Source organism: Anas acuta, chromosome 3 (genome assembly GCF_963932015.1).
Source record: "Anas acuta chromosome 3, bAnaAcu1.1, whole genome shotgun sequence".
Lineage (NCBI taxonomy): Eukaryota > Metazoa > Chordata > Aves > Anseriformes > Anatidae > Anas > Anas acuta.
In genome coordinates this window covers 11,349,942-11,374,916 of record NC_088981.1, presented here as the reverse complement: position 1 = coordinate 11,374,916, position 24,975 = coordinate 11,349,942, and positions in this window count along the sequence as shown.

Genomic DNA, 24,975 nt, shown 5'->3' with positions numbered 1-24,975 from the left:
GGCTGCGACCCTCCCTGGGCACCCCGACATGGCTCCTGGCATCGCCCTGAGCCCACCGCCACCGCCACCAAGCCCCCGAGCCCCTTCAGAAACACTCAGCCGCGTTGCTGGGGTCAGCAGCCAGGCTTAAGCAGGATTTCATAAATACAGGGCTCCTCATAACGCCGCTCTACCAGGCCACTAGGGAAATTAAGATGTATTGCTAGCGTTTATTTTCAAAAGCCTAGCAAAAGGCTTTATTTCAAGCTTTAGTGTTGTTTCCCCCACCCCGATGAAACAATTATTTCCAGAATCAGCCTTGTGCTCCAGCTTCGGTCCCTCATGTACATTCATTTACCTACATTATGGATGTTATTTCAACAGATACCTTCACAAAGTGAAATTAGGCGTATCTGTGGATAATCAGTGCTTCGCTTTCCCTGTTTTAATATTGTAGCTATTAAAATAGATAAGAAGCTACCCAGCAGCAACTGTATATGTATACACTTTATAGCTCTTATGGTTTTTACCAGTAGAGTACATGCTTTAAATTATAGTGTGCAAACAATGATTTAATTGAGACTTGGGAAGCTAATGAAAATATTCATTGTCTAAACTGAATTTAAACAGCAGGGTTAAGCCTAGATAACCACTGATTTTCCATCCTCTTTTCAGAGGGAAGGGAAAAGTCCCTCTTGCAGCTCAGGTAGTTCAGCCAGGCAAGCGGCAGAGAGAAGCCCTGTTCTCCAGTTCAGAGAAAGGCTTTGTGGATCGTGATCCCAGTGTGGAAGTGTGCTCAGGCCATGGAGCCACCCATTACACTCACCTGGTTCATGTCCTCTCCTAAAAACACAGAGGACACTACAGACCAGGGCTAAACTCACTTTTGCCTTGGTGCCCTAGAAACAGCAAATGCCTGCTAGAGCTTGGTGGTGAACCAAGGAGGGTCAATGTGCACAGGCAGTGTGTAGGCCTGCCAGCTGCTGAAGTGCAACTGTTTGATTGCTTTTGGATGCTTCCCATCTGCAGGTTATGTGTTGTATGCATCATATTCCCAGTTTCAGTTCCCCAGGGCAGTCTGAAGGTTACTCAGTGTTCACAGATGGCTTCCAGATGGAGGAAGGCACTGAGTTGTCCCTGAGTGAGGTGCTCCTTCCAGTAACACTGGTTTTACTTTCGGGGCCCTCACAGCTCCCAGGGGTTTCCAGCCCTGGTGGGCATTGATGTCCCCTTTCCTTGTGCTCAAGCTGTTGCACCCATAGCCCAAGAGCAGCTGCAGTGAAGGTTTTTGGGCTGCTCCTTCATAGCTTTGGAGTCTTGTCTGCTCTCATCCAGGTTTCCAGGCAAACTCCAGTGCTGCCGATAAAGGTGAAGCTGTGCAAGGGAGAGCTGAAGTATTTTAGTCAGTTTTTGCAAAGCCATTTAACTGGGCTAGGTTCTGCTACATGGTGGTGGTAGGAAAATGGAGCCAAATATTTGTGTTGAGTCACATTCAGACTTGTCTGTTCTCATGTCACAGGCATATTTTCCAGGTATTAAGCAGCGCTTTCAAAAGACACTAAATTGAAGAGGCATTTAAAATGTTCATTTTCCAGTTCAGCTTGCATGCTGGGGAGGTTTTCCCAAGTGCTGCAGGGTATAATTACAATTTCTCCAAAAGCATTGTCCCACCAGGCACTTAGCTAGTGCTGACCATGCCCCCACCCTATGCCTCCCCTCTTAAAGCTGCCCTGAGTCTCTCCACACAGCTTCCCGGAAAGGTTATCATCTTATATTTAATAGGTGGAGAAAAGAGAGCACAAGAGATTTACTGCAAGTAGAAGCCATTACTAGAGCAGTTATCAAATGAAAGAACAATATAATAATGTCTAGCCATAAAGATATGAGGAGCTGCCTGTCAGAGGCAGACACCTGACTTGTAAAATTAACTTCTGCAGCTGCTGCTAGCTCTTTTTGGCAGTCAGGACAAGGCCCTTGCAGCACAGGGTGAAGCCCCCAGGGGTTTTGCAGATATTCAGGCTAGAAATTGGGCACCCGAGCCAGGAGCAGCTGGAGGGAGATGCACTAGCAGCTTTCCCAGAGCCAGGAACGTGGACAAAACAGGGCCAGCGGAGCTCAGCCCCATCCTGCCATCCTTCGGGTGGTGGCATGTCCTCTGCATTTATTTAGGCATCTGATGCCTGCAAAATCTACACTGTCTTATCTCCAGCAGCTCGTTGAGGCTGGTGACCCTGATTTTTGGGTTAAGTATTAACTCACTAAGAGCAGAGGGTGTTGAATTTTGTCTGCCCTTTAACCCAGAAGGTCAGGACATGCAGGCTCTGGAGCTGCAGCCAGAAGACCACAATTTCCAGTCTAGCATACAGGCACGTACAGTTTTCCTCATCTCTCCCAGTTCTGCCCTCCACCAAAGAGTTGGGGCAGGAACTCCTTTAGGATTAAAAAAAAAAAAAAAAAAAAAAGCTGTCAACCTTTCCAAAAGGAAAATACATGGACTGTAGATATGGGTGTCCATTGCAGAGCAGGTATTCATTTGTCATCACCAGCTAAGATAATAACAGGGGGGTAAATGCACAGAAATACCAGAACCCTCGGCGTGAATTATGGCCTTAATCCAGAGGAGGACTACTCGCACTCAGGCTCCTTTAATATCTTGCAATTTCAGCTTGCTCAAGAGCTGTATGGGCTAAAGGGTAGCCTCTGTGGAGTAGCCATACCTTGTTTTAGGAGTGTTATTTGCAAGCCTGGAGAAAAGCAGCACCTTGTTTTCGCCCCTTCGCCAGCATCCCCTGCAGCCACTCCAACTGCTGCCACCACTCTCAAACTATGTCACCCCAAATTTAGCAGCTGGGCAGGTGACCAGGATGTCCCTGGCTGATAAACGTTCATCAGGCACTGGCTACGTAGGCTCTGCATGCCTTCTGCCACAGCATACACGTGGTTTGCTTGCAAGATATCTAGTGGGGAGCATCAAGCACTGCCTTACGCTGTCCCACCCGTGGCGCAGGTCTCATAATTCCTGTTTTAGCCCATGAGGGGCAGGTTGGTCCAGCACCCCACGCACCTGCAGGGTCAGCTGTGGGTTCAGCTGCCACCCTGCTGGAAAGGGACCACACAAGGGCTTAGAGAAGAGGCTGCTGAGGCTGTCCCCTCCCTTGGGCATTGTGGAAAGAAGATTTTTTTTTTTTTTTTTTACAAGCAAGCAGAAGAGTTTTTGACTCCTATCTGACAGCCAGCATACAAGCATCACATCTCAGCCCTTTCCCCACTAAAATCACTTACTTTTAGCAGCACGGTCACTTCTCACACCTCTTTTCCTCCCAGCCAGCTGTGTTGTCTACATCCAAGTCACACCAGAAACCACCTCCAAGTCTCCCTTTCAAGAGCTCAGCTTCCTTCTGTGGCCTTTTATAGCTCCAGCACCCCATCATTAGGCCCCAGGTGCAAGAGTCCCAGGTGCCTTTTAACTCTTCCTCATCTGTCCCAGGAGGACAGTCATATTTCTTTCTGACCAGAGTGGTGGTCATATGTTGTTCTTGCTAACAGGGTTGTCCATCAAAAAGAGGCAAAGATGCAAAACTGAGGGGTTTTCCAGTTAAGGGTAGTGGTGATGAGACATAGCTGTGGCAGGCAGGTTTTGGGGCTGTGCAGGTATGGGATGTCCTTGTTTGGATGAGGAAATAAATTGTCCTTCTGTGGCTGTATCAAGCACTTGTGCTTTTGTAAAAAAAAAAAAAAAAAAAAAAAATCAATCCACTGGGGCATTTTGGTCCTAGGACGTGGCTATGAGCGTGACGTGGCTGAGGGCAAAGCCATGCCCAAGGTGTGAAGTTAGTAAAAAGTGTCTGGCAAAACTAGTAAGCCCAACTGATGACTCCGAAAAGTTTACTCCAGTGCTTGAAGAGTCAAACCTTCTGAAATGTGCGGGTGTTTGTGCCTGCCTCAAAGTCCTCGGAGAGGCTTGTATTAGCCGGGATGGACTCCGACGAGAGGTGCTTGCAGGACGTGACGGAGGAGTTGCACAGGCTCCCCTGGTTTCTGGACAGCCAGCCAGCCCTGAGCAGAAGGAAGCAGAGAGGCTTACCTTAGCTTTCAGCTGTGATGGCGAAATAAGGTGGTGCTTTACTAGAAAATTAGAAAGGAAAATGGTTATTGAATTTTGCTGCAAACCCCCAAGGCAGAACGAGGAGTAGGATGTAAAAATGTTCAAGGAAATTAAGCTGGCAATAAGGAAGGGCAGAGTGCTAATACCAGCAGCCTTAATTATCCTAACTTACAATGGGTGCACCCTGTAATAATTTTCAAGTATCGTTCAAGTGATCACAACAGGTTTGACCCACCGCTTCTTAAATAAACTGCTGTAATTAGTAACACACATGCATTATCAGGAGCTGCCAGGAACAACATCTTGAGCCTGTTATTGCGGAACAGGAACCGTGGGTACCAGTCGTGCTCCTGGTAATGTGTGTGTGTGGGGTAGGGATGAAGCAAGAGCTAGGGGGTGGGCAAGAGGCTGCAGAAGGCTACACGTCATGACAGGGAGAGGGCACGTATGAATCTTCACATCCTTCACGTTGATTGAAAAGGTCAAATGCACCTCACTTCTGCTCCAGAGACATCAGCTGCTTCTTCCCCAGTTAACCCACTGTGTGTTTTCTACTACAGCGTACGAACAGGGTGGGGAATCCAACCTCAGCTCCGCGGGGAGAGCTGGTCATGACGACGTTCACCAGCTTTGCCTCCTGCCGAATAAGTCTGCATTTTTAATCCTGTCCTCTTTTGGTGCCTGGGGTAAGAGCACCGGCTCCCTCTGCTCCTTGCGCCTGCACAGCAGAGGGCACGGATTAGCCCTAAGTAAGGCATCTTGAGAGATGCGGCCATCTGGCTGTCATTAGTTTGATTTGATTTGATGGAATTGGACGAATGTAACAATTAGTATAGCAAAACCTCCTAATTAAATAAAAAAAGAAAATGATGATGATTGAGGATGGATGTTTTTTTAATTTTGCGCATGAACGAAAGAACACGTTAATTAAAACCCTGGCTTTATTTATTTTCCTTTAGTAGCAAGCTGCTCCAAGGTCCGGGAACCCGGCTGCCAGCTCATGTCCTTGTCCTGCAGCCCTCCAATTCCTGCACACTGCGTTTGCCACCCTCTCCTCTCCTCCACCCCTGCCCATCTGCTCCCTGGCAGCTCACAGCCTCTCCCCAGGCCATCAGTGCTTGTCCACAGCCTGGGGACAAGTGGGGATGAACCCGAGGGAACAGTCTGCCCCTGGGGTGGGTTTCACGGTTATCGTATTGAAGTGCCCACGTTTCAGCTCCACCTGCTATGGAAGCTGGAGGCATTCAGCCTTTGTGGTATTACGGACGTGCAGGAGGGGGTCCTGCAGTGGGACCTGCTATTTCATCTCTATAACAGACGGAAAAAAGAGAACTAAAACTGGTACAGAGGTGACAGGTGCAGAAAGGCATCTATTACTTCTGAAGTTCCTCATGCAATAACGTGAAATCCTTGCACAAGAGAGCAGAAGGCTGGTAAGCTGCACGTCAGTCCATGCACAGCCCTGCTCCTTGCTATGAGCTCATCCTGGAAAGAGCAGTCTGGTTTTCTAAGTTTTGCAGCTTCAGCCTCTAGCTCTGTGCCCCAAATGTTCTGCCCTGGCCAATTAAAAAAGCTTTTCCATTATGCCTTACAAACTCACAGCTTAAAGCCTTTGAGAGTCCGCAGGGCCTGAAAATTGAACATTCGTAAGAAAAACAGTATGAGCAGTGTAATGTGGTTTTTGGAAAACAAACTACAAATCTTCAGAGTACTCTGGGTCATCAGGCAGCCTTGGGATGAGACAGCAGGATCCTGCCAACCCCTTCTTGACTGGCAGAGCTTCTGATACCCCAAAAGCATAGCAGAAACTTAAACAAAAATATTAATAATTAAAAGTCTACATATTGAAGAGGGTTAAAGACCCTAAAACTGAAACTAAGCATTTTATGGTCTTTTTTTTTTTTTTTTCTCTAGTCTGTGTTGGTTCAGCCAGTGAACTAGAAAACCCATTATTCATATCGCTGAAATGTGTTGTATCCACGTTCAAGAATTAAATGCAATTAAATATGTGTATGCAGCCTAACAGCAAGGTGATTTTTATGCAAGTTGTCTTGATACGTGTTAAGAGTTGCTGTTGGTGAGCTTGTCACCGAGTTACATTATTTCCCCGGAGAGCAAAACAAATCAACATTTCCCCACTCGGCGTTTCTGAAGACAACGTTTCAGCAACAGCTGAACAGCAGGGTCTGAAAGCGAACTTGATTATAGACAGAAAGGATATTAAAGCCGAGGAAAAATCCAAAGACTAAAGGAGCTCAAGGGGAGGAGGAGAAGGAAGAAATTATTATTTTTTATTATTATTACTTGGGTTTTAATGCTGCGGTATAGAATTTCTCACACAGTTCACAGATTTAACACAAGTGCACCAGAGCTCTCCCAAATTACCCTCCCTGAAGTAATTTAATAAAAACAGACTGTAGGGTGATGAAGAAATTATATGGGGAAAAAATAAATAAATAAATAAAAAGTGAAAGGAGTTTCAAGAATACAGGGAATGACCTCTAAGCATGTGAGATTTCCTTTTCTGAAGGAAAATCACAAGAAAAATATTACTTCACACTCTCAGGCTGGGATACCTGGTGATATAGGGACAACCAAGACATTGTACTGCTGCTTTTCTTTGATTATACACACTTCTGTGCGAGGTCAACATCTGAAGGTTTTTGCACAATGCTCTGGGAGCCCTTTCGCTGTTTCTTTCCTCTGTCAATCTGCAGCTTTCCTCTCCTAACAGCTGCCAGCTCCGCCAACTGAAGGACAAGTTCTCAGCAGCGAAAGGTGCTTTCTTCTTTAGAAGAAAAAAAAAAGAAAGCGTCGTAATCGTACTCATCACCCGCAGGAAGATACATCGCAGCTCCTATTTGGTTTTCAAGGCTACAAAGAAATGCCTAGTTTGCTCATCTGGGTTTAGGGGAAAGCATTGAGCTGGTTTTCTGCAGAGGAATGAGAAGCTGTAAAGTTCCCCACAGGCTTTGGCTGGCCTGATAGCCACAGGGGACTTTCCTCCTGGGGCAGGACAGCAGCATATCGCTGCCTGCTCCCTGTGAGCAGGGTCTTACAGGATGGTAAATGTTGGAGGTGAACCAAGAGGCATTTGGACAGTGCCCTCATTTGTATGCTTTAACTCCTGGTTAGCCCTGAAGAGGTCAGGCAGTTGGACTCGACGATCTCTGAAGGTCCCCTTCCAAGTGAACGATCCTGTCCCGTGCTAAAAAAGCAATACAACCCGTCTGGAGCAAGCGTGCCAGCTCCATCACTTTTCACCCGCAGAGATTTTCGCTGAAGTTTTGCTGTAGCTGAGCTGCAGCCAGTAAAACCAACATCGATTTTCTATTCTCTGAGTCCAAAATGGATTTCTTCTCTTCTTGCAGGCAGGTGGAGAAACATCACCAGCAGAACAGTTTCTCTTTGCCTGAAAGGGGGCTGATCGACCTGCAGCAGCCTGCACAATGCAGGAAACGCTTCCACAGAAACAAGCATTCCTTTCATTTTCTTGTTTGGTTTTTATTTTTTCAATTATTATTTCTAAATAGAGCTTTACAGTAGAAGAGAGACAAATCAGAAAACACAATGATGGACAACCAATGTCCTCAACAGATATATATATATATAAAACTAAGAGAGAAAAAAAAAAAAAAAACACAAACCATTCAGTTGATTGTTACACTGATGGGAAGTGGTTCATCACAGGTGTTGGGACTGTAGGACACAGGCTGCACCTCGAGCTGGCTTCCCCACTCTATGTGCTTCTCATAGGTGCATCCCACCTGGGAGCACACAGAGTTAACCTCCTCTCCTTATTTCTGTCTAAAGAACTTTCAATATTTTAAGAGTTAAAGATGACTGAGTTCAGGACAATAGCAGGAAATAACCAGACGAGGCATCGGCATCTCCAGACTTATGTTTTCAGATAATACTATAAATCATCCTGTTTAATTAAAGACCTCCCCCTCAAGCTCCCAGCATGAGTCTATTTGTAGGTGGTGGGGGAAGGACAAGCTCCTCTAGCAATCTTATATATATAATCTCTTATGCTTTCCTCGAGATTTTCCCACAAGTGTTCATGCTGTCGCATGTCGAAGTAGCCTATTTTGATCTCTTCTAGTAGTGGGGTCTCATTAATGTATTGCAAAGAGGATAACAAATAATGTCTGCCTGTAATGAATACAGGCAGACAGCATCTGCTGTGCAGGAATCACGCCTGCAGTCACCAGCTTCAGGCTGAAACCTCGAACCACAGAATGGCTTGGGTTGGAAGGGAACTTAAAGCCCATCTGATTCCACCCCCTGCCATGGGCAGGGACACCTCCCACCAGCCCAGGTTGCTCAAAGCCCCATCCAGCCTGGCCTTGAGTACTTCCAGGAATGGGACATCCATCTCTCAGCTCCTCATCAGCTTCTGCAGCACTGAAACACAAGGAGAAAATTGTGTTGGGTTGAGAGCAGGAGAGGCAGGAGGCAGCACGCACCTGCCTGAAGTAACTCTTAAAGCAGGGTATCAGTGCTGGGGAGGCTCAAGTTGCAGAAAACCCACCCAGATCTCCAGTGGCCATGTCAGGAGGCTCTGGCTCACCACAGGGTGGCCCCAGGGTCCCCAGCTGGCCAAGCCCTTGCTCTGCTCCTTGGTGTGGCTTTGCCTTCCCAGGTGGGGCTCAGCTGGTCTTCACAAACCGCTGAACCAGCATGGAAACTGAGGTGGAAGGTGCTGGAAGATAGTAGGAGCAGGGCAGAAAGCCGACCAGAAGGAAGCACTGGTGTCTTGCCTACCCTGGATGATAGCTCCAGCCCTCTGGGGCTTGACTTCCTTCCTGGTCAGCATGGCTTGCAGGTTTGGTATGAATTCAGATAGAAGTATCTGTTAACACAATAAGTAAAAGTCACTGCTCTCCCTCATGCCACTGGAGGACTTCCACCACACTACTGATGGGCTCTTTCTCTTTAATTAGCCAGTGCTGAAAGGGGCAAAGCCCTGCTTTGTTCATCTGCCAGCATGGAAAGAGGCTCTAGGCATACATCTCCAGGGAAGAGTAGCTGCATCATTAGGATAAACTCAAAATTGAATCTTATTCATGTAATCAAAACATCTTTGATGACTCACTTCCCATCCTTGCTGTACAGTAGTCGGGATATAAATAGCTGTGTTTCAGATATAAAAGACTTACAAACCATCCTCCCACTAGTAAGGACAGGACAGCTCCAGCAGGGCTAATGGCTGCTGTTGTAGGATATAAAGGGAATATCAATCATAGTTCGTTTGTCGTCAAGTATCTGGGATGGACACATATTTTATAGAGCAGGATTGACTGACTTGTCAGGATGCACAGGGATCAGTTACCTGGAGGGATCCTTTCATCCATGAGTGTGATATTTAGGGTGAGGAGAGAGGATAACCACGTAGCGACGTGTGAAGTCACCCAGGGACAAGGAGCATTAGAAATGGAGCTGGAGCTTTCCTTGGCCAGATGGTAATGAAGAAAAATAAACGCGTAGTGAAAAGTGTTTCTACAGTGGTGATGTAGACTGCATAATCTTACTAAATGCATTGGATTAAAAAAAAAACACTGGTTTGCTCCAAGCATGTGATAATGGAAAAGTACCAGCAGCCTCAAACAGAGGTCAGGTGAGTTCTGGCTCATGCAAAGACTGACTCCACTGCAGCTGGGAGCCTTTCATGGAGCATTTCCCACTAAAGATGACAAATGTAGTGCTAAGCAGAAGCTTCTGAAATGAACCCAGATGTACCCCAAATACATCTACAACCATTACCTTGTCCTGTTGGCCAAGCTCGTCATTAAATTTCTTGCTGCTTGGGGAGTTTTGGGTAAAGCTGAATTGCAGCATCAGGATGCTGTTGCTTCTCTGTGTATTGCACGGAGAAACACAGGCTGTGCTGATACTCCGGGCTGTGTGTGGTTTTCCTTCACCTTTGACGTGGACATCCTCTTGTCCCCTTCCAGCTGGGTCCCTTTTGACACCTCTCAGGTACTGCTCGGGGCCAGGACACAGCAAATGGCTGTGGGCACGGAGCAAATGCTTGCAACGTGCCCAGCAAGCACTCATCAGCAAAAAGATTAATGCAAAGGAGGAATTTGCAGAGAGATTAGTGAACCGATTCGGACGCAAGACAAGGCAACTTCGGTCCCTCTTCAAGGAATACATTTGTACATCAGCTAACAACTCTGCTACAGTTTCATACGTCATTAGGCTAATGCTCTGTTTAAATAGAGTTATCAATCATTTCGTGATTAAACCCCTTTGTGCCTGGCAACAAATAGATGGGAAACGAAAGCATTAGTAGGTTGTTTGAGGATTATAAAACGGTACTGCTAAAGCTCCCACTGCTTCTGCCAAAGGTGAAAAAGCACAGAGGAACTAATTGGTAGTGCCAAAACAAGCATCCAAAAGTGCTGAGACTTAAATAGGAACAGCTAATTGAGTTGCCTTGGATATGTTCTGGCACGCTTGAAACTTATCATATATTTGGGCCACTTTTTCAGCTTTCCACCCTGTAAGTTTTGAAATTTTTGTTTCTTCCCCGCCCCCCCCCCAAAAAAAAATAAATTCTGACATTTTATAAAAAAAAGCACAACACTGTAATTCAAGCAGCTTGTTCTTAAAGAAATATGCTAACTACCACTCGACTCCTTATTTCTGAATTAAAACACTATTCTTTCTCCAAAGTTATTAAGTATCTAAAAAGATTAAAATTCAGTTTCACATTTTACTGTTGGTTGTCTTCTTTATGTTAGTAATCTCTTGCAGGCAGACTCTGCAGTAGTGCCCTGCCTAATTCTCTGTTGAAGTTTTAGACTTAGAGCATTAATAAAATTTTTCCATTCACAATTGCATTTCTAAGTTTAACATCCTGATTTTGGTCATGGGTTTTTCAGGGAAACCACACTTTGTGCATCACATCCTGCTTGAAGCACATTTTTTACTTTTCCCAGGAAGCATTTGAAAATGCTGTTTATTCGTCCTGTCAGCGGCAGCTGTTGAAGTGTTAGAACTGTTCTTGCTCTTCACTTCCACAGCTGCAGCTCCTCGAGGAGAACAATGAAGGGTCAAAGGCGATGGCAGCCCATTTTCCTGCACCAAGGTCTAAGCATTTCCCCAGCCCTCCTCAACTACAATACAAGAGCACAACCACGAGTGGCACAGAGCAGGTGGAGAGACATCAGTTCTTCACTTTCTCTTCCAATACAAGAATGAGGTGTCTTTGAACGACACTAGTAAGAGCCTAAAAAGAAAAAAAGTGGTTCTTCAAACAAAAGGGAGAAGATCTGGGGCCTCCAAGCACCTGGAAGTCCCAAGGAGGTTAACGAACTGGAAAAGCACTTCAGGCTATGAACCCCTTGACTGAAATAGGCTTGTAGAGATTTTGGGGACAAGCATCATGAATGATTGTCCTGTTCCTACTCTTGCCTGAATGCTGTGTTGCTAGAAGGGCCTAGTGTGTAGGTCAATCCTTTTCACTCAGCTCAAGCGCTTTTGCAGCACTCGTGCTCATGGAAATATTTTTCCCATTAACAAGACTAGAGCATGGATGATTTTCACAGCAGAGATTAGATTGTGCTCTCAAGCAGGGGGTTCATCGTGGCACTGCTTTGGAGTTAGGCACCCAGTTCTTGGGGTGGAATCCAGCAGCTCGTACCAAAGGGAAAAGCTGGACAACTCAGGATGTGATCCATGAAAACAGAATACATTAAGGAGGATGTTAATAGTATTAAAACATTGAGCAGACAGGGAAGAGAGGATTCAGCGATGAGAATCCTGTAAAAAAAAAAAAAAAGCAGAGCAACCCTTCTGGACTGAATTTAACAGCAAGAGTGGCCGTTGTTTGCTCCAAGAGCAAGATCTGAAGCCAGATCCTGGGTTTGTATGAACGCAGTACCTGACTCACACATGTGTGCCCTGGGCTGTGTCACATCAAGAAAGGAGGTGTCTGTGGGGTCTAGGAGGGTCAGTGGGCTCCACAATCACAATTCTGGACACCTGTAGATCTAAATTTGGTCCAACCTTCCAACCTAGGGAAGGTGACAGCAGCTCAGCTCCCTGCCACAGCCTTCAGAGAGCAGCCTTGCAGAGCACACAGCCCTTCCCTTCACATCAAGAGGATAAAAGAGCAAACTGAAAGGCTCCGTGAGGCGATGCAGGCAGCACACGTCTTCTGACAGCAGACAGCTACTGTATGCTCTAAAGACAAAACAGCTCCCTAAACCTTCCTTTAGAGGTTATAAAAATGCCAAAAGAAGAAAAAAAGAAGGAAGGAAAAAAAGAAGAGACTATTGCACCGTTATTCATAATATATAGAAAACAGACATTGAAATATGAATTTTTCATTTTTTTCTTTAATAAGTACCAGTGCAGCAGAGAGTATCTTGAAGGAGAGAGAGAGAGAGAGAGACTCTAAGGTGCAATGTAACGTTGCAGAGAGGAATAAGCTAACGAGTGATTTCTCCTCCTAAAAGGAGCAGCTGCTCTCTGAGGAGCAAGCTGGCTCTGGCAAGATGCATGGGATGCTGCAGGATTGCTGTTGTGGGAGCTGGTGTGAAGCAGCATGGGGGGAGCACGCATGGGAGGTGCCCCCAGACCCCAGCACAAGGTTGTGGCAAAGCAGACGGCTTCCTACACTTGGCTTGGCTGCAGGTCAGTTTGCCCCATCAGCCTCTACCTCATATAACCCAGCATAAACGTCTGCTATCAACATCACTCACCTTTTCACCCCCGCCTTCCGGAGCAAGCTCTGCTTCCCTCTGATCTGAGGCTGCAGACCACAGCAAGCAAGCCCAGCAATCAGGAAAGCACGCTTGTTTTCAGATAGTGGGGGCTGGAAACAACTTCATTTTTTTTTTCTGGTTTGGGATTGAAGCCAACAACCATAATTCTTCCTTCATCACAGATTAGACAAGTAACCATGACTAAGCCAATTTAGTCGGAGAATAGCAAAAAAAAGATTAGTCACAAATCAACATTTCTACTCAATGCTACTTCAGGGCAGAGTTAAGGTGGCTTGGGTGCTTATTTTTTGCATTTCTGCCTTAACACCTCTGTGCTCCTCTTTAAAATGTTAGAAACTTAAATTTAGGTTGGAATTTAAATTCTGCAGTGTGCGTTTTCTTGGGGCTGGGAGGTCCCAGCAGCGTGCTTTACCCACGAGCTCAACCCTAACTCCATCTTCGTGTTACTTTCTGGAACGATAGCAGAATAGATTGCATTAAAAAGACATGCTCAGACTGCACACCGCACACCATCACATCCGAACAGAGGATCCTTAACTTTTAATGCAAATACACACAAGATTAAGTTGATACATCCTCCCATTCATTTCAGTTTGGAGAGGAACACGGAGCTAGAATTGCCTCTTCGGCACTCAGCAGATGTGTGAGCATTTACGGGACCACGTGGGACACGGGCTGCTTTCACCTGCCATGGAGTTGCTGCTCACTCTTGTCATCTGAAGTGACAGACAGCTGCCACGTTGGCAGTGACTTCCCTCCCTCCATGCCAAGCTCAGTCCTGCTCCTAGGCAGCTCCTGGAGGATGCTGTGAGGACCAAGGGGGCGATCCCATCGAGCAGCACCAGTGGTGAGCTGGGGCTGGTGCTGAAGCAGATGTGATCCGCGACCCTTTTTCTTGGGGACTCTTAATGCTTCAATGCAATGAGTTAAAAGCCTTTCTAATAACATCATCCTCCTGGTGAGGTGCTGTAGTACAGCCTGTCTGGAAGTTCAAGGTAAAGCCTCTTGAAGGGGCTCTTGGTAGGGCACAGAGACTGGCACTTGGATTACAAACACACACAACGGCAGCGTTGACCTGATCAGAGGCTTTCTGACCCTCTGAAGTCACAGCACTGTTTGCAAGCTTAGTAGAACAGGATTAAGAGTGTCACAAAAACCCGAGTGTCACAAAGATGCTGCAGCAGCCCCAAACACAGCAAGAGGAACCCAGTATAGTAGGGATACACACACCTTGTTTTGTGCACAGAGAGCCTCAGAATCAGCACAACTGCTTCAGCAGAGCCAAGCTAAAGAGGAATATGCAAAATAATCTCTTCTAGTTTGCGCCATAAAACATCTCTAAAACAATAAGTCGTGCTACAAAAAGCATATAAAAATATTTAAAAACTACTATGCCCTTCAAAGCATTATAGAAAAAAATACAATGAAATACACCGCCTAATGAGGTCATTGCTGGAGACACCTTGCAACAGACAAAATCAATTGCTTCATGCTCATTTTACCAAACTTGGAAGAGAAAGTCTAATGTTTTCAACTATTAAAAGTTGAAAATTAGCTACGTACCTAGCCTTTGACATTGTCCACGTTAGACTTTTTTGTTTTGTCCAACAGCAAGGTTACACAAGGAAAGACACCCCAAAGTGCCACACTTAAAAAAAACCTTCAAAATAGTCACATTCAAAGACAATTTTATAAAAATGCGTGAGGAGCAGCTCAGTAATTGGGTGAACGGAAAGCTAACAGAGTAAGCAGCACAGGGGACACCTGTGGCATTGCAGAAAGAGCTGACCCCTTGGAAGGCTCAGTGCCCGCACAGGGCTGTGAACAGCATTTTGCCCGCTGAAGCCCTGAGCGCTTCGAGCTGCTGGCGGGGCTTGCCAAAGCCTGTACAGGATTTCCCAGTCCCTTGCTCCCCCCTTTGACTTCTTTTTTTCTTTTTGTTTCCCTCTGGAGGCCGGCAGCCACACACAATGGGCAGATTTTTCAATTAAGCCATATTTCCCTCCTACTTTTAGCATATGGAGGCCTGGTGCCAATTGTTTGCTGCCTTGTTCCTGCCTTCCCCTTCCTGCTTAACCCATTTGTTTCCTCTCTCCTCTTTGCTGTTGGGGGCGTCATTTGGGCAGATCTAGCCCTAATGCTGATAGCTGGTAGAGGATCACAGCGTGGTTTGTTCATGGTCTGAGTCAGGCGTGAGTGGCATTAAACACACACCGACCTCACATCTGTGAATTTAGCAGTAGCTCGTCAAACACCAACATGACATTTATCTTCCCCTTGGAGCCCTCTTAATAACATATTTATAGATAAAGTGAAGACATCTTGCTTTTCTTTATTAAAAACACAAATCACCAGCAGCCACCTTAGGTGGGCCTCTCTTGGGGTTTATTCAAGCAAGGCCAACAAAGACATTGCGACGATTTTTCTTCTAAACCCCTCAATCGACTCATCACGTACTGTGGAGCCGAGGCTGGATTTTAGCCCATGGGCTGCCATCCCCAAACACTTGCCCCCCACGGGGAATGAGCACCAACACCGTCCCTGGATCAGGGATTAACTTCGGCACGGGCTGGGGCTGAGCTCCACGGCAGCATCGCTGCTGGAGGTATTAAGCCCCTCGTATATCAGGCTGATCCTGGCTGTCATGTAGCCGCTGTGCTGCTGTCAGCGTGCTCCGTCACGGTTTACCCTGACACGGTGATCAGGTGCCTGGGGCTCTGCCTCGTGCATTCAGCATCGAGCTATGCCAGCAGATGAAACCCCGTCCCCGCGCGTTGCTCCACATCAGTGTTATCGGGGAAGGGACGACACACAGATGGTTTTTGTGCCATAAAATCAGAGTGTGATCCAGGTGCTCTTCACTGAGATCCCGTCACCTGCAGGTATCCGCTGTGACACCAATGGGGTGATATTAGCAGGAAAAGAGCAACAAAAAGTGGGGTTTAAGAAGGAAACCCTGTAAGAACCAAGGCTGGAGGACATGAGGATAAAGCTAGAAGTACACCACAAAGTGCGCATTTTTAAGGACAACAGAGCCAACCTGGGATGAGGGACTTGCTGTTTCAGGACTGGTACTAAAACCCACCAGTGTGGTACCAGTGGTATCAAAACCCAGCAGCCAGAAGTTGCCTGTGGAGAGCAGCCTCCCCATTCCAGCCTCGCAGAGAGCCCCCTCCAACATGAGCCACCACTTCTCCTGTACCACACAGGGCTGAGCTGTGAGCATCATCTGCCTTTTTTGTCCTAAAGTCAAATACAGTAATATCAAAAATTAAAAAAAAAAATATGAATATAATTAGGCAAATAAAACAAAATCAGGCTACAAAAGAGAGAAAGAACATGGTGTAGAGCAGCAGTAGCTTGTGGAGAAGACAGAGGGACAAAGTTAACATGACTCAAGGGACTTAATGCACAACTACATCCCAAGAAGATGAAGACTTCGTGATTTGTTGTATCCAGACTCATCCTTCCCCACAAAAGAAATGAAATAGGCAGAGCCAGCAGAACGCATCTCTAAAAAGCCATTCACCAGAAGCCATCAGCACCTCATGTCCCAGCCAGAGCCAGAACAGCTCCATCCCCAGCCAAAGCCATCCCTGGGGCTTTCTGAAGGGCTGGGATGTAGGAGGAGGCCTTGCAGGGGAACAGCTTCAAATGCCAAAGAAGGATTTAAAAATACATACGGGTGTGCAACCTGATGGGACTGGGAAGGAATTAAAGGAGGAGGCATCTCTGAGGCAGATTTGCCAACAAAGTCAGAGAAACCTTAAAGCTGGGGCTTTAAGGACAGCAACCCAGCTCTAAAGGAGACGCTGAAAAATGATGAGGGAAAAGCGACAGGCAGCGACGTGCCATCTCTGCCATTTGGTACGGCTCTGTGCATCCGTCACCCACACTCAGGAAGCCTCTGCAGCTCTGTCCCTGCCTGCCTTAGCTGCCCTGGGGCATCCTGAGATGCCACCTCTGAGCTGCAGAGGCTCCTGGGGAGCTGTGGTGCCCAGGGGCATTTGGAAACAAGGGGACACAACCTCCTGCACTGGCTGAAGGGGTCTTCAGAGAGGCCCCAAAAGCATCTGTACTGTGGAGGTAGCAGGCAGGATCTGCCCAGGACCACAGCACTTTCCTCAGGTCAAAGCCACTCTTCATTTTTCATGAATGATGAAGGTTGTTTGGGTGTAGAAAAATCAGGTTCAAGTTAGCACTGGGCCTCAAAACCAAAGTGGGGAGGCACACACAGGCAGATCCTTCCCTGAGACACAGCTCCCACCCCAGGCTGAAAAGTGCTGGGATGCACACATATTGGCAAGGGTGATTAAACCACGTGAAAGACCATTTCACGGTTTTCTTCAGCTGATCATTTAGTAACTAATGTCATAAACCTCCTCCTCGAGAGGAGCTTCATTTATGCCCATGCACACAAAGGAGAAGGCGTTAACCCAGTGCTGGGAGCAGGGGTGCACGTGCTGGGCTGCCCATGCTGCCTGGCAAAAAGCTTTCTGCAGCAGTGCAGCACACCTGGACACAGCTGTCACTGCACAGGAAAAAAAACTAGGAAAAAACACTTCTCAATGGAAAACCCCAAATGTGCAGTGTGCTGCTGAAGTTGCGATGAGAGCCAAACACAGGAATCAGTAATTTTTCAAGGTCAAATTTGCAAAGTTTCAAGGACAGTCTCCCTTCTGCAAGCTGCCCCAGTGGCAGCTTTCTCCTTAAAGTTGCACTTTTTAAAGTTATATTTTGCAAAGTAAAAGCACAGCTCCAGCAGCATAAGAGCAAGGCACAGGCAGGTAAGAACTGCCCCCAGCTTTGCTTTCCGCGCAGGTTTGAGGCTGGCTTTGGCTGACCTGCTTTGAATTTGGGCTCCTGCTGGGTTCCAGGTGCTACACAGCAGCAGTGATTAATTACAGCATGTTACAACCAGGATCAAAGTAGTTTCTGTTCAATTCATTTGTGAGCTTCATTTATCCAGCACAATCAACCCGTGTAATCTGCAGACATGGGATCTGTCAGCAAAACGGTCCATAAAAGTAGTGGGGGCTGCACTCAGAGACATGGTGGGGCTTCCCATCAGAGACACTGATGGGAAGTCACTGGCAGCTGAACTGGTACCAGGGTATTACCAAGACGTTGTATGTGTATCATTACTTCTTCAAGTGACAAAAAAAAAAATAAAGGGGGGGGGGGGGGGGGGGGAAAAGAGGAGGGCATAACCACCTTCTATCTTCAATGGCCAATGTATGTTGGAAATCAGCTAACATATGTAGTCTTTCTGAAGGCTCTACATCCAGCATTGATTTGGAATCAATTTAATGCACAGTACTTTATGCGATTATACCTGCAGATGCCTAAGTGAGAATTTAAATTAGCATTAACTTGATAGCTTTTGCTAAAGGCAGACAAACACAAATGGGCAGTGGGCAGACTCCTGCAAAGCTCTGCCGATCCCCATCAGCTCCCGAGGCACTGCTTCAAATGTAAACCCTGGTGATCTCTCTAGCAACAGCGTCTGAGACCAAATGGATTCAAAACCAAGACCCTGATCTCTGCATAAATCATATCTCCACTGCACAGAGCATCACCATTTGGTCAGTAGGATTCATGCTCAAACATGAGCACCCTACAGGTTCATAAGGATAATCCCTACCCAGGAGTTCTTACAAATCCATATATACTGGCCTGGGAACACAGAAAATATACACAAGCTAATAAAAAAAAAAAAAGGAATGAATTAAGAGAATCATGTGAAAATTCACCACTAGCCACTGATGAAGGCGTTTTGCTTCTGAGAACTGTCAGACCCACAGCAGAGGCATTTTGCCATTGCTCCACACCCAGGTCGAGTCTCAGACTTGTTGAGCTTACTGCACATGGCTTGTTCCTGCAATCCCTGCACCCAGAAAACAGGCTAAGCTCTGTTCTTCTGTCCAGAAACTCTAAATAATATCACAGCTAGGTCTCTCCTTTCAGTTTCAGTTTACAGCACACTTTTTAGGATTTGTAAGAGGATGTGCTACCTCCTCAGTAGGAGGAGAGAATCCCTAAAGTCTCCTTCCATGCAGTTATAGGAGAGTGAGTGAAAGATAAGATCCATAGCTCATGCACCAGCATTTCTTACTCTCCACATCAAGGCCCCCTAAAGCTTCAGAGTCAGCCAGAGCAGGAGTAATAGCATTTCCACCCATCTGATCAGAGACCTGACTTACCTACGCAGCTCAACTTCCCTCCACTGCTTTGCATTCATCTCCCCTGCAGAAACAAATCATTTTTATGAATTCTGACACACAGCAATGAGAAGTGGTGTTGTCCTATAGCAGGAGAGAAACTGAGGATCCTGAAGGCAGAGGAAGCCTCACACTGCAGTACTTCAGCTGGGACATATCAAAGCTCCCCTTCAAGTTCAGGAGTGGTCATAGCCAGGATTTCAATGCTTATCCTTATTTCAATGGCTTATCCTTAACTAGGAGGCACATGCCTTCAAAACAACTCCTGGAAGCTCTGACCAGTTTAAAAAGGTAGACAAGCTTGTTTTCTCAGTTACATTCACTTTAAAGAAGATACTTTTCTAAGTTACCCTAGGTCTGTGGCCACCAGCTCTCTCAAGTAAGAGGTTGTGAACCCCCCACCTAGCCTTTGCTACCTAAATATGAGGTCTCCAACCTCAGGAGGTGTCCCAGACCTTTGGCTGCCAGCACAACTTGTCCTCTAGAGCTGGGCAAGGAGCTTGGTCTGAAAAGCTTTTGATACCAGAGCATTGCTGTTTGCTCCTCTTCCTGCTGTTCTCCAGCTCTAGCCAAAAGCGACCAGCATCCAACAAGCTGCAGCTACAGACGGGGCTGGCTCCCTTGGAGGAAAGCAGTCAGCTGGCACAAAAAGGGTAGCTGCACACTCAGCCTGCAGTTAAAGAACTTCTCGCAGTGATCACGAGCTTTACTTCACCCTGTTTTGCTGAATTTGATGCCTAGAGGTATCTCACAAAACACCACAAGCGCAGGAACTAATAAAGCTGCGTACCTCAAACTCCAACAAAATAAAGCAGCTCTGCCACACTTCTAGCTAACTAGGTCAGGCAGTTCCATGCTGCATGGCACTGTGACAACCCCAAACCAGATACTTCCACTGAAGCCACGGAAGAGGTAAAGATGCCTTTCACCCTGCATTTCTGCAGGGACGGTTGGAGGGCAGCGCTCCTTCCTTGCACTTCTTTTTCTAAGCAGAGATGCCCAGTGCTTGAAATCCAGCCATATCTCAGCCCCCATCCCCATTCGCAGCTAACTGTGTTTCTGTTTTGTTCTGAGGTACTTGGAGCTGCTCCTGTTTCTGTTATCAGGAAACAGAAATTAGGTAGCCTTGACTTAAACACAGACCCGTCAAAGAGGTGGCGATGGTTTTGGTACCTTCTGACTCAACAGGCATGAAAAATAATTCAGCTTATTAGCCAGAACTCCAAAAAAACATGGTCAAAACAGAAGGTCTGTCAATTACAGGCAGCAATTTAGAGTTTTGAAATTACTTCAGTAATGGGAATTTGACATAAGAAAATCTTATGACATAAGAAAATTTTAGAGTTTTGTGAACTCAGAAGGTCTAGTAAACTCATTTGGGCTTATAAAAGACTCATTTGTAACGAGAAAGTGGAAAACCTTGAGCAAATACACCTGGGATTCAGGGAAGCCAGAAGGGAAAAGCAGTTTTCAGGAGGGGATGTTGCTGATGCTCCCCTTGAGCCATCACAGGAGCTGCTCCCCTCCAATGGGGCAGCAGACCCTGAGCAGCGTGGTGGTGCTGTAACATTGCCGAGCACAATTAGACCCTGGAGTGCTTTGCCCTGCAATTATAAAAATGAGCACCCAGAGTGCTGACTGCTGGTCTCAGCGTGCTCTTTGGATCCCCTTCATTTCTGTCTGCTACACACTGCTGAGAGCCAGGGCAGGCAGCAGCAGGTCAAATCACCCAGATCGCAGCACGCGGGGTTGTGCTCCTTGCTTCTACATACAAAGGGCAGCTCCTGAGCATGGGATAAATTCCAGCAGGGCAATGTCTAGCTCCTCCAGACTGATATTGCACAGATATTTCTCACTACAGGAAAACATTTTTGCCTTCTTTTCTGCAGTGAAAACCTGAGGGCATTTTGCAAGGTGAGGGGAGGAAGCGTTTCAAGGCGGATTTCAGAAGCCCACGAGCCTCGCACGACCTTTGCCTCCTGTTTGCTGCAATAAGTTATCCAATCTGTCACAGGAGCTCGAGGCTACGGCACGGCCCCGTCTCGGCCCCGGCACCTAATGAAAAGAGACCTTGAGAATCATCACTTCTGAGCATTTGGCACAGGAGAGCTCAAAAGCCATTGGAGAAAAAAACACACACATACAACACGCACCCCAAAAGGCAGAGGGGAAGATGCATACAAGAAGTGCTCCCTGCAAGAAGGGGCTGAGCCCCCACTCCAGCTCCTCCTTCAGAAATGCTCAAAGGTGAGAACGGATTTCTATGTTGTACTCATTTGCAGAGCAGAAAATTTGCCCCTGACCTGACCTTATTTACTCAGGACATCCTATTGATTTATTTTTATTTTTTTTAAAAAAACAAACAAACAAACATGCAACACTGAAAAGAAGATTGATAATGCTGACATCGCATTGCATTTATGTCTCTACATGCTGCGTGTAATTTTCTGCATTTTGTAGCTGCTCCATCTAACCCTTTCTGCCTCTTGCAGAGCATTTACTCTCTCTCCTGGCCCCAGCTTTCTAAATTAAGCTTTTTATTGATTCAGGACTCAGTGATGCTCATCTGGAGTGAGCGAACACAGACAAAGAAATCAACCAGCAGCTATTGGTAAGACACTTGCAGTGGATTTGGATTAAAAATAATTGCTGCTGCAGTTACCTGGTCTGTCCCAACGCAGGACCTGATTGTCCCTGCATATTTCACACTGTTTTCTAGCTGCCCAGACCAGCTGCTCTGCAGTTCTTAATGACATCTGTGATGAAAATCCCTATGGTTATCACAAGAGACAGCACCATGTGAATTTACAGAGGCACAACTTTAGGCACCTTTTGCTCTTTCAGCCAGCACGCACCTTTGGGACCAAGAACACCCTGCTGTGGCACCTCGGAGATGGGTTTTGTATCCTCAGAGCTGCTTTCCTTCTGCTCTGCTCCCAGGCTCCACGCAGCTGGGAGTGTTTCAGAGCAGTCCCACTGCCTGGGTGCAGGTGTCCAAATCCCACCTCTAGCCTATTTCCATTGCCCTTCTCAAACTGCCTGCACAGAGCCAAAACAAGATGTGAAGATAAATATACAAACAAATATATACAAACTCAGGTCTGGCAAAGCCAGCAGACTTGCACATAACTTGGATCCTGGTTCACAGAGGCATTTGTCCCACCTGGCTCAGAGAAGCAGATGATTTAAAGGGGAGGAGAAGGTACTCAACTGCCAGCACCAGGGTCCCCCCAGCGACACAACCATCACAGCTGTAAAAACACACACCTCGTGAGCACAGCTCCATGATGGACTTCAGCAACTGGGCTGCTGCAAGGAAAACAGCAGCAAGAGCTGGATTTGGGAAAGAGTGAAAAGTTCTGCCACAGTTTAGCATGACGAGGGGACACAAGGGCCCTGCAATGGTCACTGCACAGCAAAGAGCACCCACAAGATGTGCTGACGATTTTGACTACCTGCATGAAACTTTTCCAAGCATCAGATGAAGATTTTTCCTTTAATTGCAAGTTTAAAGGAATACTATTATCAGTTTTTTTCCACCATTGCACTGCATTTAGCTACAGTAACTCCCAAGGAATTACAGCAGTGCAAATATTTGCTGGATTTAACTAGTCTTCACATCATTATCGAATTTCTTTGCAGAAGAATGCTTATTAGGATGGCAGATAGTGCCTGAAATTAAGCTTTTACAGGAGCAGTTCAACATCTTACCAAAAAATCAAGGTCTCCTGGACTTGGCTTTGTGTCAGTGATAGAGACATTTCTGTTAGCAAAAGGCTGTCTTGCTAAAACTGGGGAGAGCTCTTTTTTTTTAAATTATTATTATTTTTCCTCCTTTCCCTGTGCAGCAGCTCCTATCTCCAAGTGGGATAAGCAAGCATCACAGAGCAACAGCAGCGGGATCCTTTGCACACATTGACCGTGTTTTGCATTTCATCCCAGCACCTCTTTCCCCTCATAGCCCTCACGTGCAAACAGTTGCATTGAGGGAAAAAGTCACCAGGAAACCTTGAATTACCAAGCTATGAACTGCAGGATTAGGAGGCAATCATTAACAATAGCTGCGTGCCCTGAAAGCCTCTCATTTAATGGAGTGGTAAGAGATTATTTACACCATAATGTTAAGAGCCCTGATATCCCAGTGTCTCACAAGCTTAAGATGTGCCCTTTAATTCCTGTTACCTTGCTGCAGCCGCATGTCAAACCTGCGTGGACTCCGCTCGCATCAAAAATGAATAGCTTCTAGCTGCTGGAAGCCGATTCCTCCTGCCCAGATTTACGTACCTGGGTAATGGGGTGTAATAGGAAGGTGAGTAGGATGCTCACGTCAGCTTAGAAGGAAGGATTAGTGCTTTAAAAGAGCAGATTGATCTTTGTGAGACCACCACCCCCTAAAAAAACACACAAACAAACAAAAATCTCTTGCCACAAAACCCGCTGTGTCTGGAAGTGACCTGCTGCACCTCAGTGACTTCCCTTCAGATGTACAAACCCAAAGCGTCTTAATTTATGGAAGCAAACCCCATTAAACAGAACAGGCACGTGATGCAGTAGATCATCTCCACAGAACCGCAGGCCTTGTGCTTAATTAGGCGCTCAGTACATGAGGCCAGGCTCAGGACACGCTTTGGTGCCTCTCAGAAATACGGCAGCAATTTCTGTGCCTGGCATTGCCCAAAAGAGCGGGCAGCAGAGCATCGCCGCCCGCTGCCTTCCCTCCCCGACCGCCAGCACACGGAGTCCTGCCTCACTTGACCCCACATACAACAATTTATTTCTTAAGTGTATTAAGAATTTCATTAACTCTGATGGTTGGGGGATTATTATTATTTTTTTTTAAACCCCAGTCTAAAGCCAAGAAGGACTTCAGGAGAAGATAATTACTCATACAGGAAGATGAGCAGGACAAAGTGGACTGCTCTGATCCTCTTGTCTGATCTCTTGCTATCTCTGCCAAGGTCTGAGCAGCATGCAGTAAATAAAGGCTAATTTTGAGCTCCTAACCCTTGCAAGGCAAGGCTTCAACAAGGAGTCACTTCTTTTTCCTGGTGCAGGTATCCCACCAACCCAAGACAATGCCAGACAAGCAGTCTCCACAGCATTGAACCACTCCATTGGCTTTGTCCCCATGCTGTTTTCCCCACTAACTCTGTACATAAAGACCCTTTTCTAGATTTATTCCCACCCCCCTCAACCTTCCACCTTTGTACCACACCTCACCCTGCATGCCTCTGATCTCAGGGCTGCCCTTTGTTTCTAGTGTTTTCCTCTCAGCCCCTATTTGTGTTCCAGGCTAGGATTTTTATTTTACTTTTTTTTTTTTTGGCCATTTAACACACCCCCAATCCAACTCTTGCTTGCTGGTGGCATTGTTCCCCTTGCTGGGTAATGACAGCAAGTGAGGAAGCTCCAAAGCCACCAGACAAATAAGTCCCCTGCTCTCATTTCCCAGCTTTGAGCCCAGAAGTACACTGCAGCAAATATGAGCATCAAGTGAACTTCACAGAGATCTGCTTTCTGGGCTAGAGCATGTCCAGTCAGATAAGCTGCAGACAAAAAAAAAAAAAAGAAAAATCTAAAACAGGGCAGACATTGCAAGCCAAAGGGCTAAACATGAGCACTTAATGAACAATGGGAAGATTTTAGTGTGCAAGACACGGATGGCTCAGAAGTCCTCGTAATACCAGCTCCCCTTTATTAATATAGAGGTATAAGCTTTTTTTCTTTTGATTAAAATACCTGTAGATTTCTTCATGCTGAAAACTGAAGTACAGAAAGCCTGCCCTCCTCTTCAGTGAGTTATTTGCTAAGTCATATCAGATGGCCAACCCCAAGCTCGGATAGATTGCTCCAGCCGTGACCTTGGAGCACACTCGCATTAGGAACAGTGGATAACATTGTGATTTTTTGTGCTGGCTCAGCTCAAGACTTC